Source organism: Palaemon carinicauda, chromosome 35 (assembly GCF_036898095.1).
Source record: "Palaemon carinicauda isolate YSFRI2023 chromosome 35, ASM3689809v2, whole genome shotgun sequence".
Lineage (NCBI taxonomy): Eukaryota > Metazoa > Arthropoda > Malacostraca > Decapoda > Palaemonidae > Palaemon > Palaemon carinicauda.
This window is the reverse complement of record NC_090759.1, coordinates 14,255,594-14,271,330: the sequence shown is the minus strand read 5'-3', so window position 1 is coordinate 14,271,330 and position 15,737 is coordinate 14,255,594. Positions and strand designations below refer to the sequence as shown.

Sequence of the window (15,737 nt, the reverse complement as noted above, 5' to 3'; positions counted from 1 at the left end):
ATAACACATTCAAACTGATTACTTCCCCATCATTGTATTCTAACACATGGTTTACCTCACCTAAAAAAAAAAGGAAAAAAAAAAGAAAAAAAACTTTTAATCAAGCTTAACAGATTATCTTTTGCACAAAACCTGCTTGACACCGGCTACATTACGCCTGTTACCGCTGTCATTTTACTTAGATTATGAAATACGACGTATATGGCTTTTTCCTGTGCTCTCGGACTTATCACATAACTTTTATATCAAATACTTGGTCTTCAATATTGTTTTTCCTCCTATCAATCCTTCTGCCATGTCTTACTTTCTCAACCAAAACTCTACCGTGTAATAAATTTCCAGGGTAAACTAAGTACAGTATGTTTAATACTATTTTCCTGTAACTCTTACCATTACCTCTAACACCCTCACATTTATACATATGAGCTATCAATCACCCAAACACATTTCTTTGAAACTTTTTCCTCATGCAGACATACCTTACAAACTCTGGTCAGTCACCCAATTACACCTTTACCACCGCACTATTGAATTCCACTAGTAATCCCATCTATTCTTGGGGACAATTTTTCATCACCTTAATTGGAATTTTCCTATAGCTCTATTTTGCAAGCATTTACAATCGTGCACACTAAGCTCTTCTTATTTTGGTTTATACAGCGCTGCTTGTCATCTATTTATCAGATTTAACCATTTTTCGAAATAGTCATTCCACCAACCTAGCCCTGGAAAGCATTTTTTTTTTTCATTTGCATATTTCATTGATCAGTTTAAAAAGCAGAATGCTACCACTCCAAAAGACCGCAATTGAGAAAGAAGCCTAATGTGGTAAAGAAACACTAATATTCGTAAGACACAGAAGCACGTACTATAATAAGTACTTACACTATTGAGGATATGTAGTACACTGTAATTGGACCATTGGTCGGCCAAGTCCTAAATTCTCCTTATCTAGGGACACACGCGCGTTGTTAAACAAACATTTTTATTGCTTCAAAGACTTTTGTTTCCCGATCTTTTAGCATAATAGTTTTCTAATCCAAGCAAATTGAATGAGGAAAGAAAAGTTGCTGTTCTTTGCTTAGATTAGAAAACTATTATGCTAAAAAATCGGGAAGCAAAAGTCTTGGGTAGTGCCATAGCCTCTGTACCACGGTCTTCCATTGTCATGGGTTAGAGTTCTTTTGCTTAAGGGTACTCTCAGGCACACTATTCTATCTTATTTCCTTATATCCATTCCACTCTGAGCTATTTTTCCAGTTAAAGACTTTGGGCTTATAACATCCTGGTTTTCCAACCAGGGTTGTATATATATATATATATATATATATATATATATATATATATATATGTGTGTGTGTGTGTGTGTGTGTGTGTGTGTGTGCCTCTATTATTATTTGTTAAGCTATAACCCTACTTGGAAAAGTAGGATGCTCTAAGTCCAAGGGTTCCAACAGGGAAAATAACCCAGTGAGGAAAGGAAATAAGGAAATAAACAAACAACAAGAGAGGTAATTAACAATTAGAATAAAATATTTTAAGAAGAGTAACGACATTAAAATCAAGCTTTCATACAGAGGCTAAAACACTTTTAAAAATACAAGAGGAAGATAAATAATATAGAATATTGTGCTTGAGTGTACCCTCAGCCAAAAAAACTCCAATCCAAGACAGTGGAAGACCATGGAACAGAGGCTATGGCATTACCCAGGGATAGAGAATAATGGTTTGACTTTGGAGTGTCCTTCTCCTAGAAGAGTGGCTTACTATAGCTAAAGAATCTCTTCTACCCTTGCTGAGAGGAAAGTAGCTACTGAAAAAATTACAGTGCAGTAGTTAAGGCCTTGAGTGAAGAAGAATTGTTTGGTAATCTCTGAAACTGATGAAGACCTTGATGTGCCCATAAATGAATTCAGTGTGTTTTAAGTCGAAGCTGTCTTTAAAAAACTCAAGAGATGGAAAGCCCCTGGCTACGATGTAATAGCTGCATAGGAGATGTTGGCCGAAAATGAAGTGACTCCCCTAATACTTACAACATTATTTTGTAGAATACGCGAAGAGGCAAAACTTGATGAATGGGAGCTAGGAGTGTTGTTGAAATTGCCAGAAAAAAAGGAGATCTGATTGCAATAATTACAGAGGCATCACACTTACGTCAATTGTCACGAAAATATATAGTATGCTTATACTTAAGAGACTAGAGAGAAAGATTGATGAAAAGTTGAGAGATGAACAAGCAGGATTTAGAAAAGGTAGAAGTTGTACTGACCAAATTTTCATTTTAAGACATGTTGTACAGCAATGTCTAGAGTATAGAAATCCACTCTTGATGGCATTTGTGGACCATGAAAAAACCTTTGGTAATGTGCACCAGCCAATTTTGTGGAGAGTCCTGCGTTATTATGGAATTCCCTTTAAGTATGTAAATTTAATCAAGTCTGTTCATGAGTATAGTAAGTGCAAAGTTAATGTTAGTGTAGTCTTATCAATTGAATATCCAGTGAACAGTGGAGTACTCCAAGGGAATGTGTTGTCACCTATGTTGTTTATCCTCCTCGTGGAGTTTGTAATGCATAGAACAGTTGGAGATGGGGAAGAAGGATTGAACTGGATCGGTAATAGGAAATTAACTGCCCTAGAGTATGCTGATGACGCTGACCTTATTAGCAGAACACCACAGGACTTGCAAAGCTTGCTTACCAGAATGCATGAAATATCACATTAGGTTGGGCTTAAGATACATAGAAGAAAGACAGAGGTGATGAGAACGGAATATGCAATGCAAGATGAAATATCATCAGAAAGAGAAATTATTAGTAAGGTAGAATCATTTAAATATTTGGGAACTAAGGTCACTAATATAGGGTCTCTAGAATTGGAATTTAAAGAAAGATTGGAAAAAGAAAATCAGACTGTTGTAAGGTTAGGTAAAATTTGTAAATCAAATCCCCCTAAATTACATATAAAAATCAGGCTTTAACATAAGTTTAGTGAGGTTACTATATGAACATGAGTCATAGTAGGACAATGAAACAATATCCAACAGATTTTGTAGATATGAGAACAAAGCCCTCAGAAGAATATTGGAAGTGAAATGGCATGGCATGATTAGAAACGAAACTATAAGAGAGATTACTTGAGTGCCATATGTGGATAAAAATCGTAGTGAGGGGTAGATGGAGATGGTTTGGTCATGCTTTTCGCACTCCCCAAGAGAGATTAGTTCACCAAACATTTAAATGGGCTCCACAAGGCACTCGAAAAGATGGAAGTCTCAGGCCTATATGGCTGAGAATTTTGAAGCGTGCAGTAGGAGACGATGAATGCAGAAGTATAGATTTAAAAGCTCAAGATAGGCCCTTTTGTGTCAATAGGCGTAGGAGGAGATGATATATATATATCACGAATTACAAATTTGCACTAAGCCAGTTTCTGTCCAGACAAGTATATCATTATAATCATTGGCCGTTGCTGGTCCACTGCAGTACAAAGGCCATAGACATTTCCTTTCACTCATATATATATATATATATATATATATATATATATATATATATATATATATATATATATATATATGAAAAGCAATATTAGATAATAAAATACTGTGGTATCTAACACTTTTATGTAGTTTAATACACTTCTTCAGGGTACAATAAAAATATTATCGAGTCCTTCATGGTAGCCCACGAAGAATGGCTTGCGTCGTCTATATTGGAATTCCTCTGAAAGGGCTAATTCTTGAGAATATTTCTTATACGATTTATAATCATTTCTCGGTTGACACTTATGACATTTCTCGCCTAAAAACTTACCTTAGATAAGATTACATTATTTCAGTTGACTGAATCATTACGTCTTCAATTGTATACTAAAGATAATTATTTGCCGTTTTCAAGAAATAAAATGAAACCTCTTCTCGAAATTCTTGAATGTTCACTGCCAACGGTGACTCATATTTATTCATATTATTATTATGCTCTGGTTAATTATTTAAGATGTTGCTTAATTCTTCTTTTAATGCCTCGTCATGGTACTAACGTTAGATGCGAGACGCTTCCACAAGCAAGACTCCGGTGTATTGCAGTACTTGGTGGTGCCCCGAACCTTCTCTGTTTATTTATTTATCTATCTATCTACATGATATATATATATATATATATATATATATATATATATATATATATATATATATATATATATATATATATATGTATATATATATATATATATATATATATATATATATATATATATATATATATGTATATGTGTGTGTGTGTGTATACACACACAGTAAGAGATCATATCGTCAGCATTTTACTTGATTCTTATCGACCATCAGTTACATATTGTCATGATTTTACTTTTTTGTGATTGTTGAACGGGTGAATCCTTACCTGATTTGTAGGTATTGATTTAACTCAGTCGTTACTTTTTACATTGTTTAGGGTAAGAACTACACCAGTGGATAGCCATTGAAATCGAGTTAGAATGATAAAATTTGCATCGAAAATAAGCAGATTGCATTTGCTTGATGTCACATTGGCTACGAAATTCAGAGACCAGTGGTTGGCATCACCATATACCGTTTTTTATCCCAGCAAGGGAGGTTGAAGAGGGTCTCCATTACAGTCACAGAAGCACGAATACCACATTCGCTTGTGTTCTTCCTGTGTGTTTTGTATGATATTCTTATCTTCATCATATGAAACATGATAATGGGTGTTGAATCCGTCTTTGCTGTAACTTCATGGAAAAATATTTCTAATGCAGAGCAAGTTCTTCAGATCTAGACCAATGGTCATTTATTTAATTTACTCCGTAAATGTATAATAACATAACAAGTGCTTCTGTTTTAAGTTCATTGACTCTCTTGATTACTTCTTTGAAGAGAGAGAGAGAGAGAGAGAGAGAGAGAGAGAGAGAGAGAGAGAGAGAGAGAGAGAGAGAGAGAGAGAGATAAAAACGCACATCTTACTTAAGATAATAATGACTTATTTTTCTCTATGAGAACACATTTGAGGGCAAAGAGACTGTTCACCGTGGTTGTTGAGTTTATTGGTCAACGGTCAACCTGATGAGAAAATAGCCAAAGGTTTTTATTCTGAAAGTGACTTTTCATAAGAATTATGTCATGGTATTAATAAATTTAGTTAGGACTACTATCAATATGATGGACATGAGCAGTTTCATGAATAAGTTTTAATTCGTATTTTTTTATACAGCTTACAGGCTAATGCATTGTGATCTTTTAAGTTTATTATTTGAATGTTGAATTAATTGTTAGATTGTATTATTTTTATACGTAAAATGAGTCTCAAAAGTATTTATGAAAGTTGATTAAAGAAATCTTTTTTTATCAAGTTTGAAATAGTACGCAGCTCAGGGATTGTTTGGATTAAATTTCGTTCAGTAGAAGAAAGTGTGTAGTTACTACTATATATGAGTTATGGATGAAAGAAAATAATTTTGAGAGAGTTTGACTGTTTACCCGTTCGAAGAATAATAAAGGGTATTGTTAGGAGGTTGCTTACCTGAGCAACATCACGGACATAGGACGAACCGACACTCCTTGCTATCACTGGCATGTTCTTAGCTCTTTTGATTAGTTCCACCTCCTCCCTTCTTATTGGGAGGTATTCATAAAAATGAAGGATATCCTTGTAAGCATAAGGTAGAAGTACAAGGTACTTCTCTGAAGCAAAAGGTAGAAGTATAAGCAAATCTTTCTTTCCATATTCATAATGATTACCTTTTACTTGCGAGGATATCCTCCAAGCAGAAGTAAAAGGTTGACTCGTGTTTCGGGAGCGCTTAGTTACATGTTGGAACTTGTAAGATTTCATTTGTGCTGTCAAGATAAGAAAGAGTTTAGTATTTATAATACGTATTTAATGCCCTGTTTTTACTTGTATTTAATTAAGTTTACGCATCAGAAAGAACACAGACGCCGCCGCGCCTTCCCCAAAGCCTCGCTGGCGACATCTATCCCCCACCCCTTGCATTAGAAGTTCTTTGACCTCTTTTTACCTCCCACACCCCTTGCATTAGAAGTTCTTTGAGCTCATTTAGCTCCCACACACCCCTTGTATTAGAAGTTCTTTGACCTCTTTTTACCTCCCACACCCCTTGCATTAGAAGTTCTTTGAGCTCATTTAGCTCCCACACACCCCTTGCATTAGAAGTTCTTTGACCTCTTTTTAGCTTCCCCACCCCTTGCATTAGAAGTTCTTTGACCTCTTTTTAGCTCCCACACCCCTTGCATTAGCAGTTCTTTGACCTCTTTATAGCTCCCCCACCCCTTGCATTAGAAGTTCTTAGACCTCTTTTTAGCTCCCCCACCCCTTGCATTAGAAGTTCTTTGACCTCTTTTTAGCTCCCCCACCCCTTGCATTAGAATTTCTTTGACCTCTTTTTAGCTCCCCCCACCCCTTGCATTAGAAGTTCTTTGACCTCTTTTTAGCTCCCCCACCCCTTGCATTAGAAGTTCTTTGACCTCTTTTTAGCTCCCCCACCCCTTGCATTAGAAGTTCTTTGACCTCTTTTTAGCTCCCACACCCCTTGCATTAGAAGATCTTTGACTTCTTTTTAGCTCCCACACCTTGCATTAGAAGTTCTTTGACCTCTTTTTAGCTGCCACACCTCTAACATTCGAGGTTCTTTGACCTCTTTTTAGCTCCCCCACCCCTTGCATTAGAAGTTCTTTGACCTCTTTTTAGCTCCCACACCCCTTGCATTAGAAGTTCTTTGACCTCCTTTTAGCTCCCACACCTCTTGCATATTAGAAGTTCTTTGACCTCTTTTTAGCTCCCCCCCCACCACATGCATTAGAAGTTCTTTGACCTCTTTTTTAGTTCCCCCACCCTTTGCATTAGAAGTTCTTTGACCTCTTTTTAGCTCCCACACCCCTTGCATTAGAAGTTCTTTGACATCTTTTTAGCTCCCCCCACCCCTTGCATTAGAAGGTCTTTGACCTCTTTTTAGCTCCCATACCCCTTGCATTAGAAGTTCTTTGACCTCTTTTTAGCTCCCACACCCCTTGCATTAGAAGTTCTTTGACTTCTTTTTAGCTCCCACACCCCTTGCATTAGATCTTTGACCTCTTTTTACCTCCCACACCCCTTGCATTAGAAGTTCTTTGACCTCTTTTTAGCTCCCACACCCCTTGCATTAGAGGTTCTTTGACTTTCTTTTTAGCTCCCACACCTCTAGCATTAGAAGTTCTTTGACCTCTTTTTACCTCCCACACCTCTAGCATTAGAAGTTCTTTGACCTCTTTTTAGCTCCCACACCTCTAGCATTAGAAGTTCTTTGACTTCTTTTTAGCTCCCACACCTCTAGCATTAGAAGTTCTTTGACCTCTTTTTAGCTCCCACACCTCTTGCATTAGAAGTTCTTTGACCTCTTTTTAGCTCCCACACCTCTAGCATTAGAAGTTCTTTGACCTCTTTTCAGCTCCCTTACCTCAAGCATTAGAAGTTCTTTGACCTCTCTTTATAGCTCCCACACCTCTAACATTAGAAGTTCTTTGACCTCTCTCTTTAGCTCCCACACTTCTAGCATTAGAAGTTCTTTGACATATATTTCTAGGTTCCATACTTTTAGCATTAGAGGGTCTTCGATCTATATTTTGAGGTGCCTTACTTCTAGCATTAGAGGCTCTCTATTTTTAGGTATCTTACCTCTGGCATTAGAGGCTCCTCTTCGCTGTTCTCTCATGTCTTCTAGTTTTCAAGATCTTCTTTCATTAGATTATCTGTTTTTTTCGAGATTTCATTGTCTCTTTCCTTAGTTCGTCAGTGTCCTTCTAGATTTCAAAAGAGATTTCAGTGCCGCGAGTCCTCACTTCGTCAGATTCCTCAGGGAAATCGAAGGCATTTATTCTTTACCTATCTGGGCAATGAGTAAAGAGATGAATACTATCGATTTCTCCGCATACACTATCATGCCAAAGTAAATGGCGAGCAACATGATATATTTACCAATGTCGTCTGGATATGTCCTTACTTCAATGGCGAATTTGGGACAATCCTGTTGAAAAACTACACGTCACTCACCGTTCAGTTGAACCATTCTGCCTCCATCCTCATTCCCCGCAATCCGTTTTTGCACCTATACAAAGCCTCGAACTTTTTCCAAGAGTCTCCTTTAATAAGACATCGTCGCAAAAGCCCAAGCAAAGGATCCTTCAAGGCGCATACATTATGATCTTCAAAGCTCAGTTGCCAACGGAAGATCTTGTGTCTTTCTATAGGTCGGGCGATATAAAATGAACGACAGCAACCAAAACCATCTGTAGTTGATGGTGTTCCGAAGACGTAACACATAATTCTTACCGGCAGCTTCCTATTCCGCCAGAACGCGATCTCTGTGAGTTAAATGAAATCCTTCTCCCAGTCATCAACGCATTTCCTCTTACTCCTATTGACGCACAATTCCTTGGTTAGATTTCGCTAGCTACATACAGATCATGTGAGGTGTTGCAGGCTACGTTTGAAAAAATGAAGATCAGGTCTTCAGAAGACATTTGAAGCTCGGGGAGGAGTTGTTCAGGACTGCTCCTGGAAATTTCAGTTCTGGAGTCATTCAGAAATCCATGTTAAGTATACGGCTATGTCCTTCGAAGACTTTTGGAAATTCAGGAAAGTTTTCTTCCGAAAGCGTTCTGAGATTCCGTTCTGGAGGTATTCAGAATTCCATGCTAAGTCTATGGCTAATTTTTCTGAAGCTATTTGGAAATTCGGGAAAGTTTTCTTCCGATACCGGTCTGAGATTCCGTTCTGGAGGCATTTAAAATTCCATGCTAAGTCTATGGCTATTTCTTCTGAAGCCATTTGGAAATCCGAGATTTTCTTCCGAATTCTTTTAGGACTCGCGAAAAATTCCATTCTTGTTTTACAACAACAACAACAACAACAACAATAATAATAATAATAATAATAATAATAATAATAATAATAATAATAATAATAATAATAAACTACGTGATTTGAGTTGAAAAGTTTTGAAGACGCTAAACGCTCAACTTTGCAGTTTGAAGGAAACTTTAACATACCCGAACGAAGGGCGAAGGGTATTATTGAGGTTTAAAGCAAACCGAATTGAAATAGTTGATTTCAGCTAAATTATTTCAGGTTTGGGATTTAGAACAATCTATTTCTGGTACGAATCGATATATATATATATATATATATATATATATATATATATATATATATATATATATATATGTAGTTTATATATGTGTATATACATGCATGTATATAAGCTTTTGCAGTATATTAATATTCTGTGTATATATGTATATTTATACGATATATATATATATATATACATATATATACACAGATATATATACATACATATACATATATGTATAATATATACATACATATACATATATATATATATATATATATATATATATATATATATATATATATATATATATATATATATACAAACATAGATACATACATACATACATACATACATATATACTGTTTGTACATACATACATCCCTAAATACAGCAACCTTCGTATTCTCCCAACTGTTTATACATGTAAAAGCAAATGTAAAATGCATATCACCAAGTTATGGCTTAACCTTGATATTTCATCGAGATTCCAGGTGTGGACAAGATATCTGTCCGCAAGCCACTGTACATTTTGTTCTTGAAAACGGAATAACATCTTGAAATCACGATCAAGTGTGGGTAAACGGGGCATGTATTGTTTAACATGCCTCACATCCACAAAATCTGCCATCGTGCAGTTCTCTTCGAACTGCAGTCTGCTACTGACCAGACTCGGCTTTTTCGAAGCATATGCTCTTTATATGAAGTAAAGGGTCTTCTTTATGTATAACCATTTACTTTTATGTGATTATAAGGATATGCTTTTGCTCTAAAAGTAGAAGCTTTTGCTTGAAATGTTTATGAATACAAGTAGAAGGATTTCCTTCATATTTTGCAAGTATAAGCATATCCTTTTCTTTGTGAATACCACCCATTGCATGACCGTAGTATCTCAGATGAGCTTCCCCATCTTTATCTTTTACATTGCAAATACCACGCATTCTTCTTATACCTTGACTCTTCATCCTTTCCAGTAGTGATATCCCAGCAATCCATCTCGCCATCCTCATCTCGGTTCTTTGCAAGTCCCTCCTCTTTCCTCTTAGGTATCCAATTTTTTGCCCCATGTAGTATAGCACGAACATGATAACTCTGTTGCAGATCTTCATTTGAGACTTGATGGCATTTTCTTGTCTAATCTAATTCCATTCTCTCTCTCTCTCTCTCTCTCTCTCTCTCTCTCTCTCTCTCTCTCTCTCTCTCTCTCTCTCTCTCTGTGTGTGTGTTAATATTGCTCCCCTGTTAATATTGATCATTTTCTGTTTTAGAAATGTACCATCTTCCACTTGAATGTTTAATTCATGTCTTTCTCTACTTGTAATCATTATAGCTCGGTCTTTCCGATTCTCACCTTCATTCCTTTTGTTTCTAGAACTCCTTTCCATGCTAAAAACCTTTCTTGCAGTTCTTATTTTGTGTCTGCTATAATGATTAAATCACCAGCCACCCGTTGAGATGCTACCACTAGAGAGTTATTGGGTCTTTTGACTGGCCAGACAGTACTACATCGGATCCCTCTCTCTGGTTACGGCTCATTTCTTATTTGCTGAGATATACGCAGAATAGTCTGGCTTATTCTTTACACATTCGCCTCTTTTCTCATACACTTGACACCACTGAAATTAACAAACAATTCTTCTTCTCTCAATAGGTTAACTATTGCACTGTATTTGTTTAGTGACTACTTTCCTCTTGGGAAGGGTAGAAGAGACTTTTTAGCTACGGTAAGCAGCTCTTTTGGGAAAAGAACACTCTAAAATCAAACCATTGTTTTTTAGTCTTGGGTAGTGCCATAGCCTCTGTATCATGGTCTTCCACTGTCTTGGGGTAGAGATCTCTTACTTGAGGGTACACTCGGCCACACTATTCTATCTTGTTTCTCTTCCTCTTGTTATTTTTAAATTTTTATAGTTTATACAAGGAAGATGTATTCTAATACTTTTATTGTTCTTAAACTTCTCTTGTCATTTATTTCTTTATTTCCTTTCCTTGCTGGGATATTTTCTCTGTTAAAGCCCTTGGGCTTATGGCGTCCTGCTTTTCCAGCTAGGGTTGTAGCTTAGCAACTACTACTACTACTACTACTACTACTACTACTACTACTACTACTACTACTACTACGGGCCTGTCACAGGTATACTGGACATCTGTGATATTCTCTTGCAAGTCTGAATGGAGAATAAATTCTACCCCATTTCTCCTCGTATTTCCCTCTGTTTAGTAAACTTTATATCTTTCCCCAAGCTTTCTTTCACTTTTCCCTTTCTATTTAGTCTCCTGCATACGTAGAATCATAATTTTCCTCCTCTGCAGGATATTATTATTATTATTATTATTATTATTATTATTATTATTATTATTATTATCATTTGCTATGATACAACCCTAGAAAAGCAGGATGCTATAACTCCAAGGCCTCCAATAGTAAAAAATAGCCCAGTGAGGAAACTAAATAAGGAAAAAGATAGAATAATGTGGCTAAGTGTACCCTCAAGCAAGAGAACCCTAACCCAAAACAGTGGAAGACCATGGTATAGAGGGTATGACACTGCCCAAAACTTGAGAACAATTGTTTGATTTCGGAGCGCCTTCGACGAGCTCTTTAAAAAAAAAAAAAAAAAAAAAAAAAAAAAAAAAAAAAAAAAAAAAAGATCTTACATTTTGAGATTGTACTCCTTCAATATTTTATTTCGTTTGGATGTGGAATTCTTGGTTTACTAACATCGTTATTATTAATGGTGATACAACAGTTTTATGATAATAGTATTTTCACTGAAATATGCACCAGAAATGGAGTGATTACTGTTGATAACTTACTTCCTTTGCAGCATCGGAGCTTCGCTCACGAAGTTTAAGCGTAGAGTGACAGTCATCTAATCGTGATAATAATATCGATATGAGTTTTATCTGTGTTATCTTAGCTGTTATTGTGGTTTTTCGTTCTCTTACAAGGAATCAGATGTTCTAACTTGACAATAGAGTACTATTCGTCTTCGATTTCAGTTGATCTTTACTATTGCGTAATCGCTGTTCTGTGTTTCTTTCGTTAGAGGCATTGTGTTGCTCGGGTTACAACTTTGGGAATTAAATTTGAACAAGGTCAGTGGGAAAATTGTTATAAGGTTCCATATTACCCCTTTCCCTCCATACACATACACACATAGACATACACACACACACATCCATTGATGTCACTAATAGGACGAAAGTACTAACTCCAATCAATTCTTTTCATTTTTCCTCTCGTTGCTATAATACATAATGTATTTAAATGCATATATTAGACAGACATATATGTCGATTATTCGTTACCAGTACATGTTCTCCTTGCAGTAAGTTTTTATATTATCATTATTATTATTATTATTATTATTATTATTGTTGTTGTTGTTATCATCATCATCATTATTATTATTACTACTAAGCCACAACTCTAGTTGTAAAAGCAGGATGTTAAAATCCCTAGGCATCTAACAGAAAAAAAAGCCCAGTGAGGAAAGGAAATAAATAAACTACCGTATATGAAAGGTAATGAATAAAGAATATAAAATATTTAAAAAGCAGTAACAATGTTAAATAGATATATCACATATAAACTATAAAGAGAGACTCATGTCAGTTATTCAACATAAAAAAAAAGTTCGTTGCAAGATTGAACTTTTGAAGTTTCGCCGATTTGATTGCCCTCGGAAAATCATTCCACAATCTGTCACAGCTGGAATAAAACACATATTATATTGTGTAGTATTTAGCCCTATGATGGAGGAAGCATGAGTGTTAGAATTATGTACTACGTACGGGATGGTAGTCTGGGAGGATCTGAATGCAAAGGATGGTCAGAATTAGGACAATTCTTATGCAACAAGCATACAGAACTAACTGAACTGTGCCAGAAAGTAGTATCAAGATCAGGAATAAGCAATGTGATAAACAGCAAGTTTTTGTTTCAACAAATTAAGATGAGAATCAGCAACTGAAGACCAGGAAGAAGATCAATACTCGAAACAAGGCAAAATGAAAAAAATTAACACTTCAGAATAGATTAACCAAACAAAAATTGTAAATTATTTTCTAAATAAGAAATTTTTTGGCAATTGAAGAAGGAAACAATGTGCTTCTCAAAAGTAAATTTTCAATCAAGAATCACACAGAATTTTAAAGGAGTAGTATATAGTTAAGGAAACACCATCAATACAGAGATCTGGATGTTGAAGAGTCACTTTCCTCTAATACATATAATCATACTTTAAGTTTTCTAGGGTTCAACTTCATGCACTTTATTTTAAAAGATATCAACAGACAATTAAAAAAACACACACACAAACATATATATATATATATATATATATATATATATATATATATATATATATAACAAATGCATATTCATGTCTGTGGTTTGGCCAGTTTTCATCACCACGCTGGCCAGTTAAGTTATCCCCACTGAGAAAGGAATATATGCCCTGCCCATGTCCATTTCTTTTTCATACATTTTGTTAGAATATCCTCTACTTTAGTTTTCTCTCGTACCCATGTTGTTCTTTCTGTCGTTAGTGTCGGCATCAATGACCTTAGATGTCACGATGCCAGATAACTCAGAATCAATCAATCTGTCGTTAGTGTTATTCCCATCATTATTCTTTCCATAGCTCTTTAAGTTGTAACTACTTTATGTTCTATGGCTCTAGTAAAGTTCCAAGTATCTTATGCATAAGTTAAAACTTGTAGGACCATCTGATTATGTTTATCCTGCAGTGGACTATCAACGGGTGATGATGATAATAATGATGATATGTATATTTACAGCACACATACACCCATACATACTATATATATATATATATATATATATATATATATATATATATATATATATATATATACATAAACAATTTGTTTAAAAAAAGCTTACTTTATGCTTATCACGCGCGCGTGCGTGTGTGTGTATACACACACACACACACACACACACACACACACACATATATATATATATATATATATATATATATAGAAATAAACAAATTGTTTAAAAAACATATTTTATGCTTATCATGCGCACGCACGCGTATATATATATATATATATATATGTGTGTGTGTGTGTGTGTGTGTGTGTGTATGTATGTATGTATATGTATACATATACACACACGCGTGAGCGCGCATGATGAGCTTAAAATATGTTTTTTTGAAACAAATTGTTTATATATACTGTATATATATATTATATATATATATATACATGTATATATATATATATATATATATATATATATATATATATTTATATATATACTGTATATATATATATGTATATATATATATATATATATATATATATATATATATATACATACACGCGCACGTGATAAGTATAAAATATGCTTTTTTGAAACAAATTGTTTATATGTATATATATATATATATATATATATATATATATATATATATGTGTGTGTGTGTGTGTGTGTGTGTGTATATTGTATGTATGTATGTATGTATATGTATGTGTGCTGTAAATATACATATCATCATTATTATCATCATCACCCGTTGATAGTCCACTGCAGGATAAACACCTCAGACATGTCCTTCTACTCCCTCCTGTTTAAGGTCTTTCTATGCTAGTCCACACCTGCACACCTTAGCTTGTCAATCCACCGTCTTCTCTTCCTTCCCCTGCTTCGTTTGCATTCTCCAGGGACCCATTCTGTTATTCCTAATGTTCATCTATTGTCTGTCCTTTTCATTTTGCTGTGTCCTGCCAATGTCCATTTCTTCTTACATGTTGTTAGAATATCCTCAACTTTAGTTTGCTCACGTATCCATGTTGCTCTTGTTCTGTCTTTTATTGTTATTCCCATCATTATTCTTTCCATAGCTCTTTGAGTTGTAACTAGTTCATTTTCAAAGGCTTAAGTTAGGTTTCAAGTTTCTGATGCATAACTTAATACTATTAAGACCATCTGATTGAATACTTTTCTTTTTAGAGAAAGTAGCATTTTAATTCTCATAATCTCATTTTTATCAAACTCTCCATATATATATATATATATATATATATATATATATATATATATATATATATATATATATATATATATATATATATATATATATAAAATTCCAATAATTACCTAGACTGTCAAAAACTCTTTATTTTGATATAGATCAACTGATACACGCGCACACTCGCACTAATTACTAAATAAAAACGCAGAAATAAGACTCGAGTGAAGATCTCGTGTTGTTGTCGGATGGCGATCAGATTAGGAAGACAAACGGTTGGAAGTTTAAAAGTATCTTCGCCCTCGGGTCACAACCAGCGCCTGATCTTGATTGCTTAGGGCCACCTGGCAACCGATGGATTAAGAACATTTTAGCAGGTAAATAAAAACTTTCACCTTTGTAGCATCTTCATCTGGTTTTATCCGCTAAAGTCAAGTTTCGGAGTCTTGGGACTTTACTTGCCTAAGGATGCTTTTCTGGTGCTAAACTGCAGGGGAACTTCACTCTCTACAGGACTTTCACAGTCATTTTATCGTATGCATTACAATGCATTCTGTATTTCAAACCGCATATAATTCGTTTACT

At 35.0% G+C, this 15,737-nt stretch overlaps 1 protein-coding gene across 6 annotated transcripts in view; it reads left to right on the top strand.

Moving 5' to 3' along the window:
* The window catches only part of LOC137627629 (monocarboxylate transporter 7-like), a 75,904-nt gene that overhangs the window by 10,437 nt on the left and 49,730 nt on the right, over positions 1-15,737 (top strand). For 4 of the 6 annotated variants that reach the window (XM_068358742.1, XM_068358741.1, XM_068358738.1 and 1 more), the window contains exon 1: positions 12,084-12,240. The exons of 1 other annotated variant lie outside the window; for it this stretch is intronic. The gene's annotated coding sequence lies outside the window, so the exon portion shown is untranslated. Of the gene's footprint in view, positions 1-12,083; positions 12,241-15,313; positions 15,530-15,737 lie in introns of those variants that run through there. One more of the 6 variants, XM_068358740.1, reaches the window with a different exon arrangement.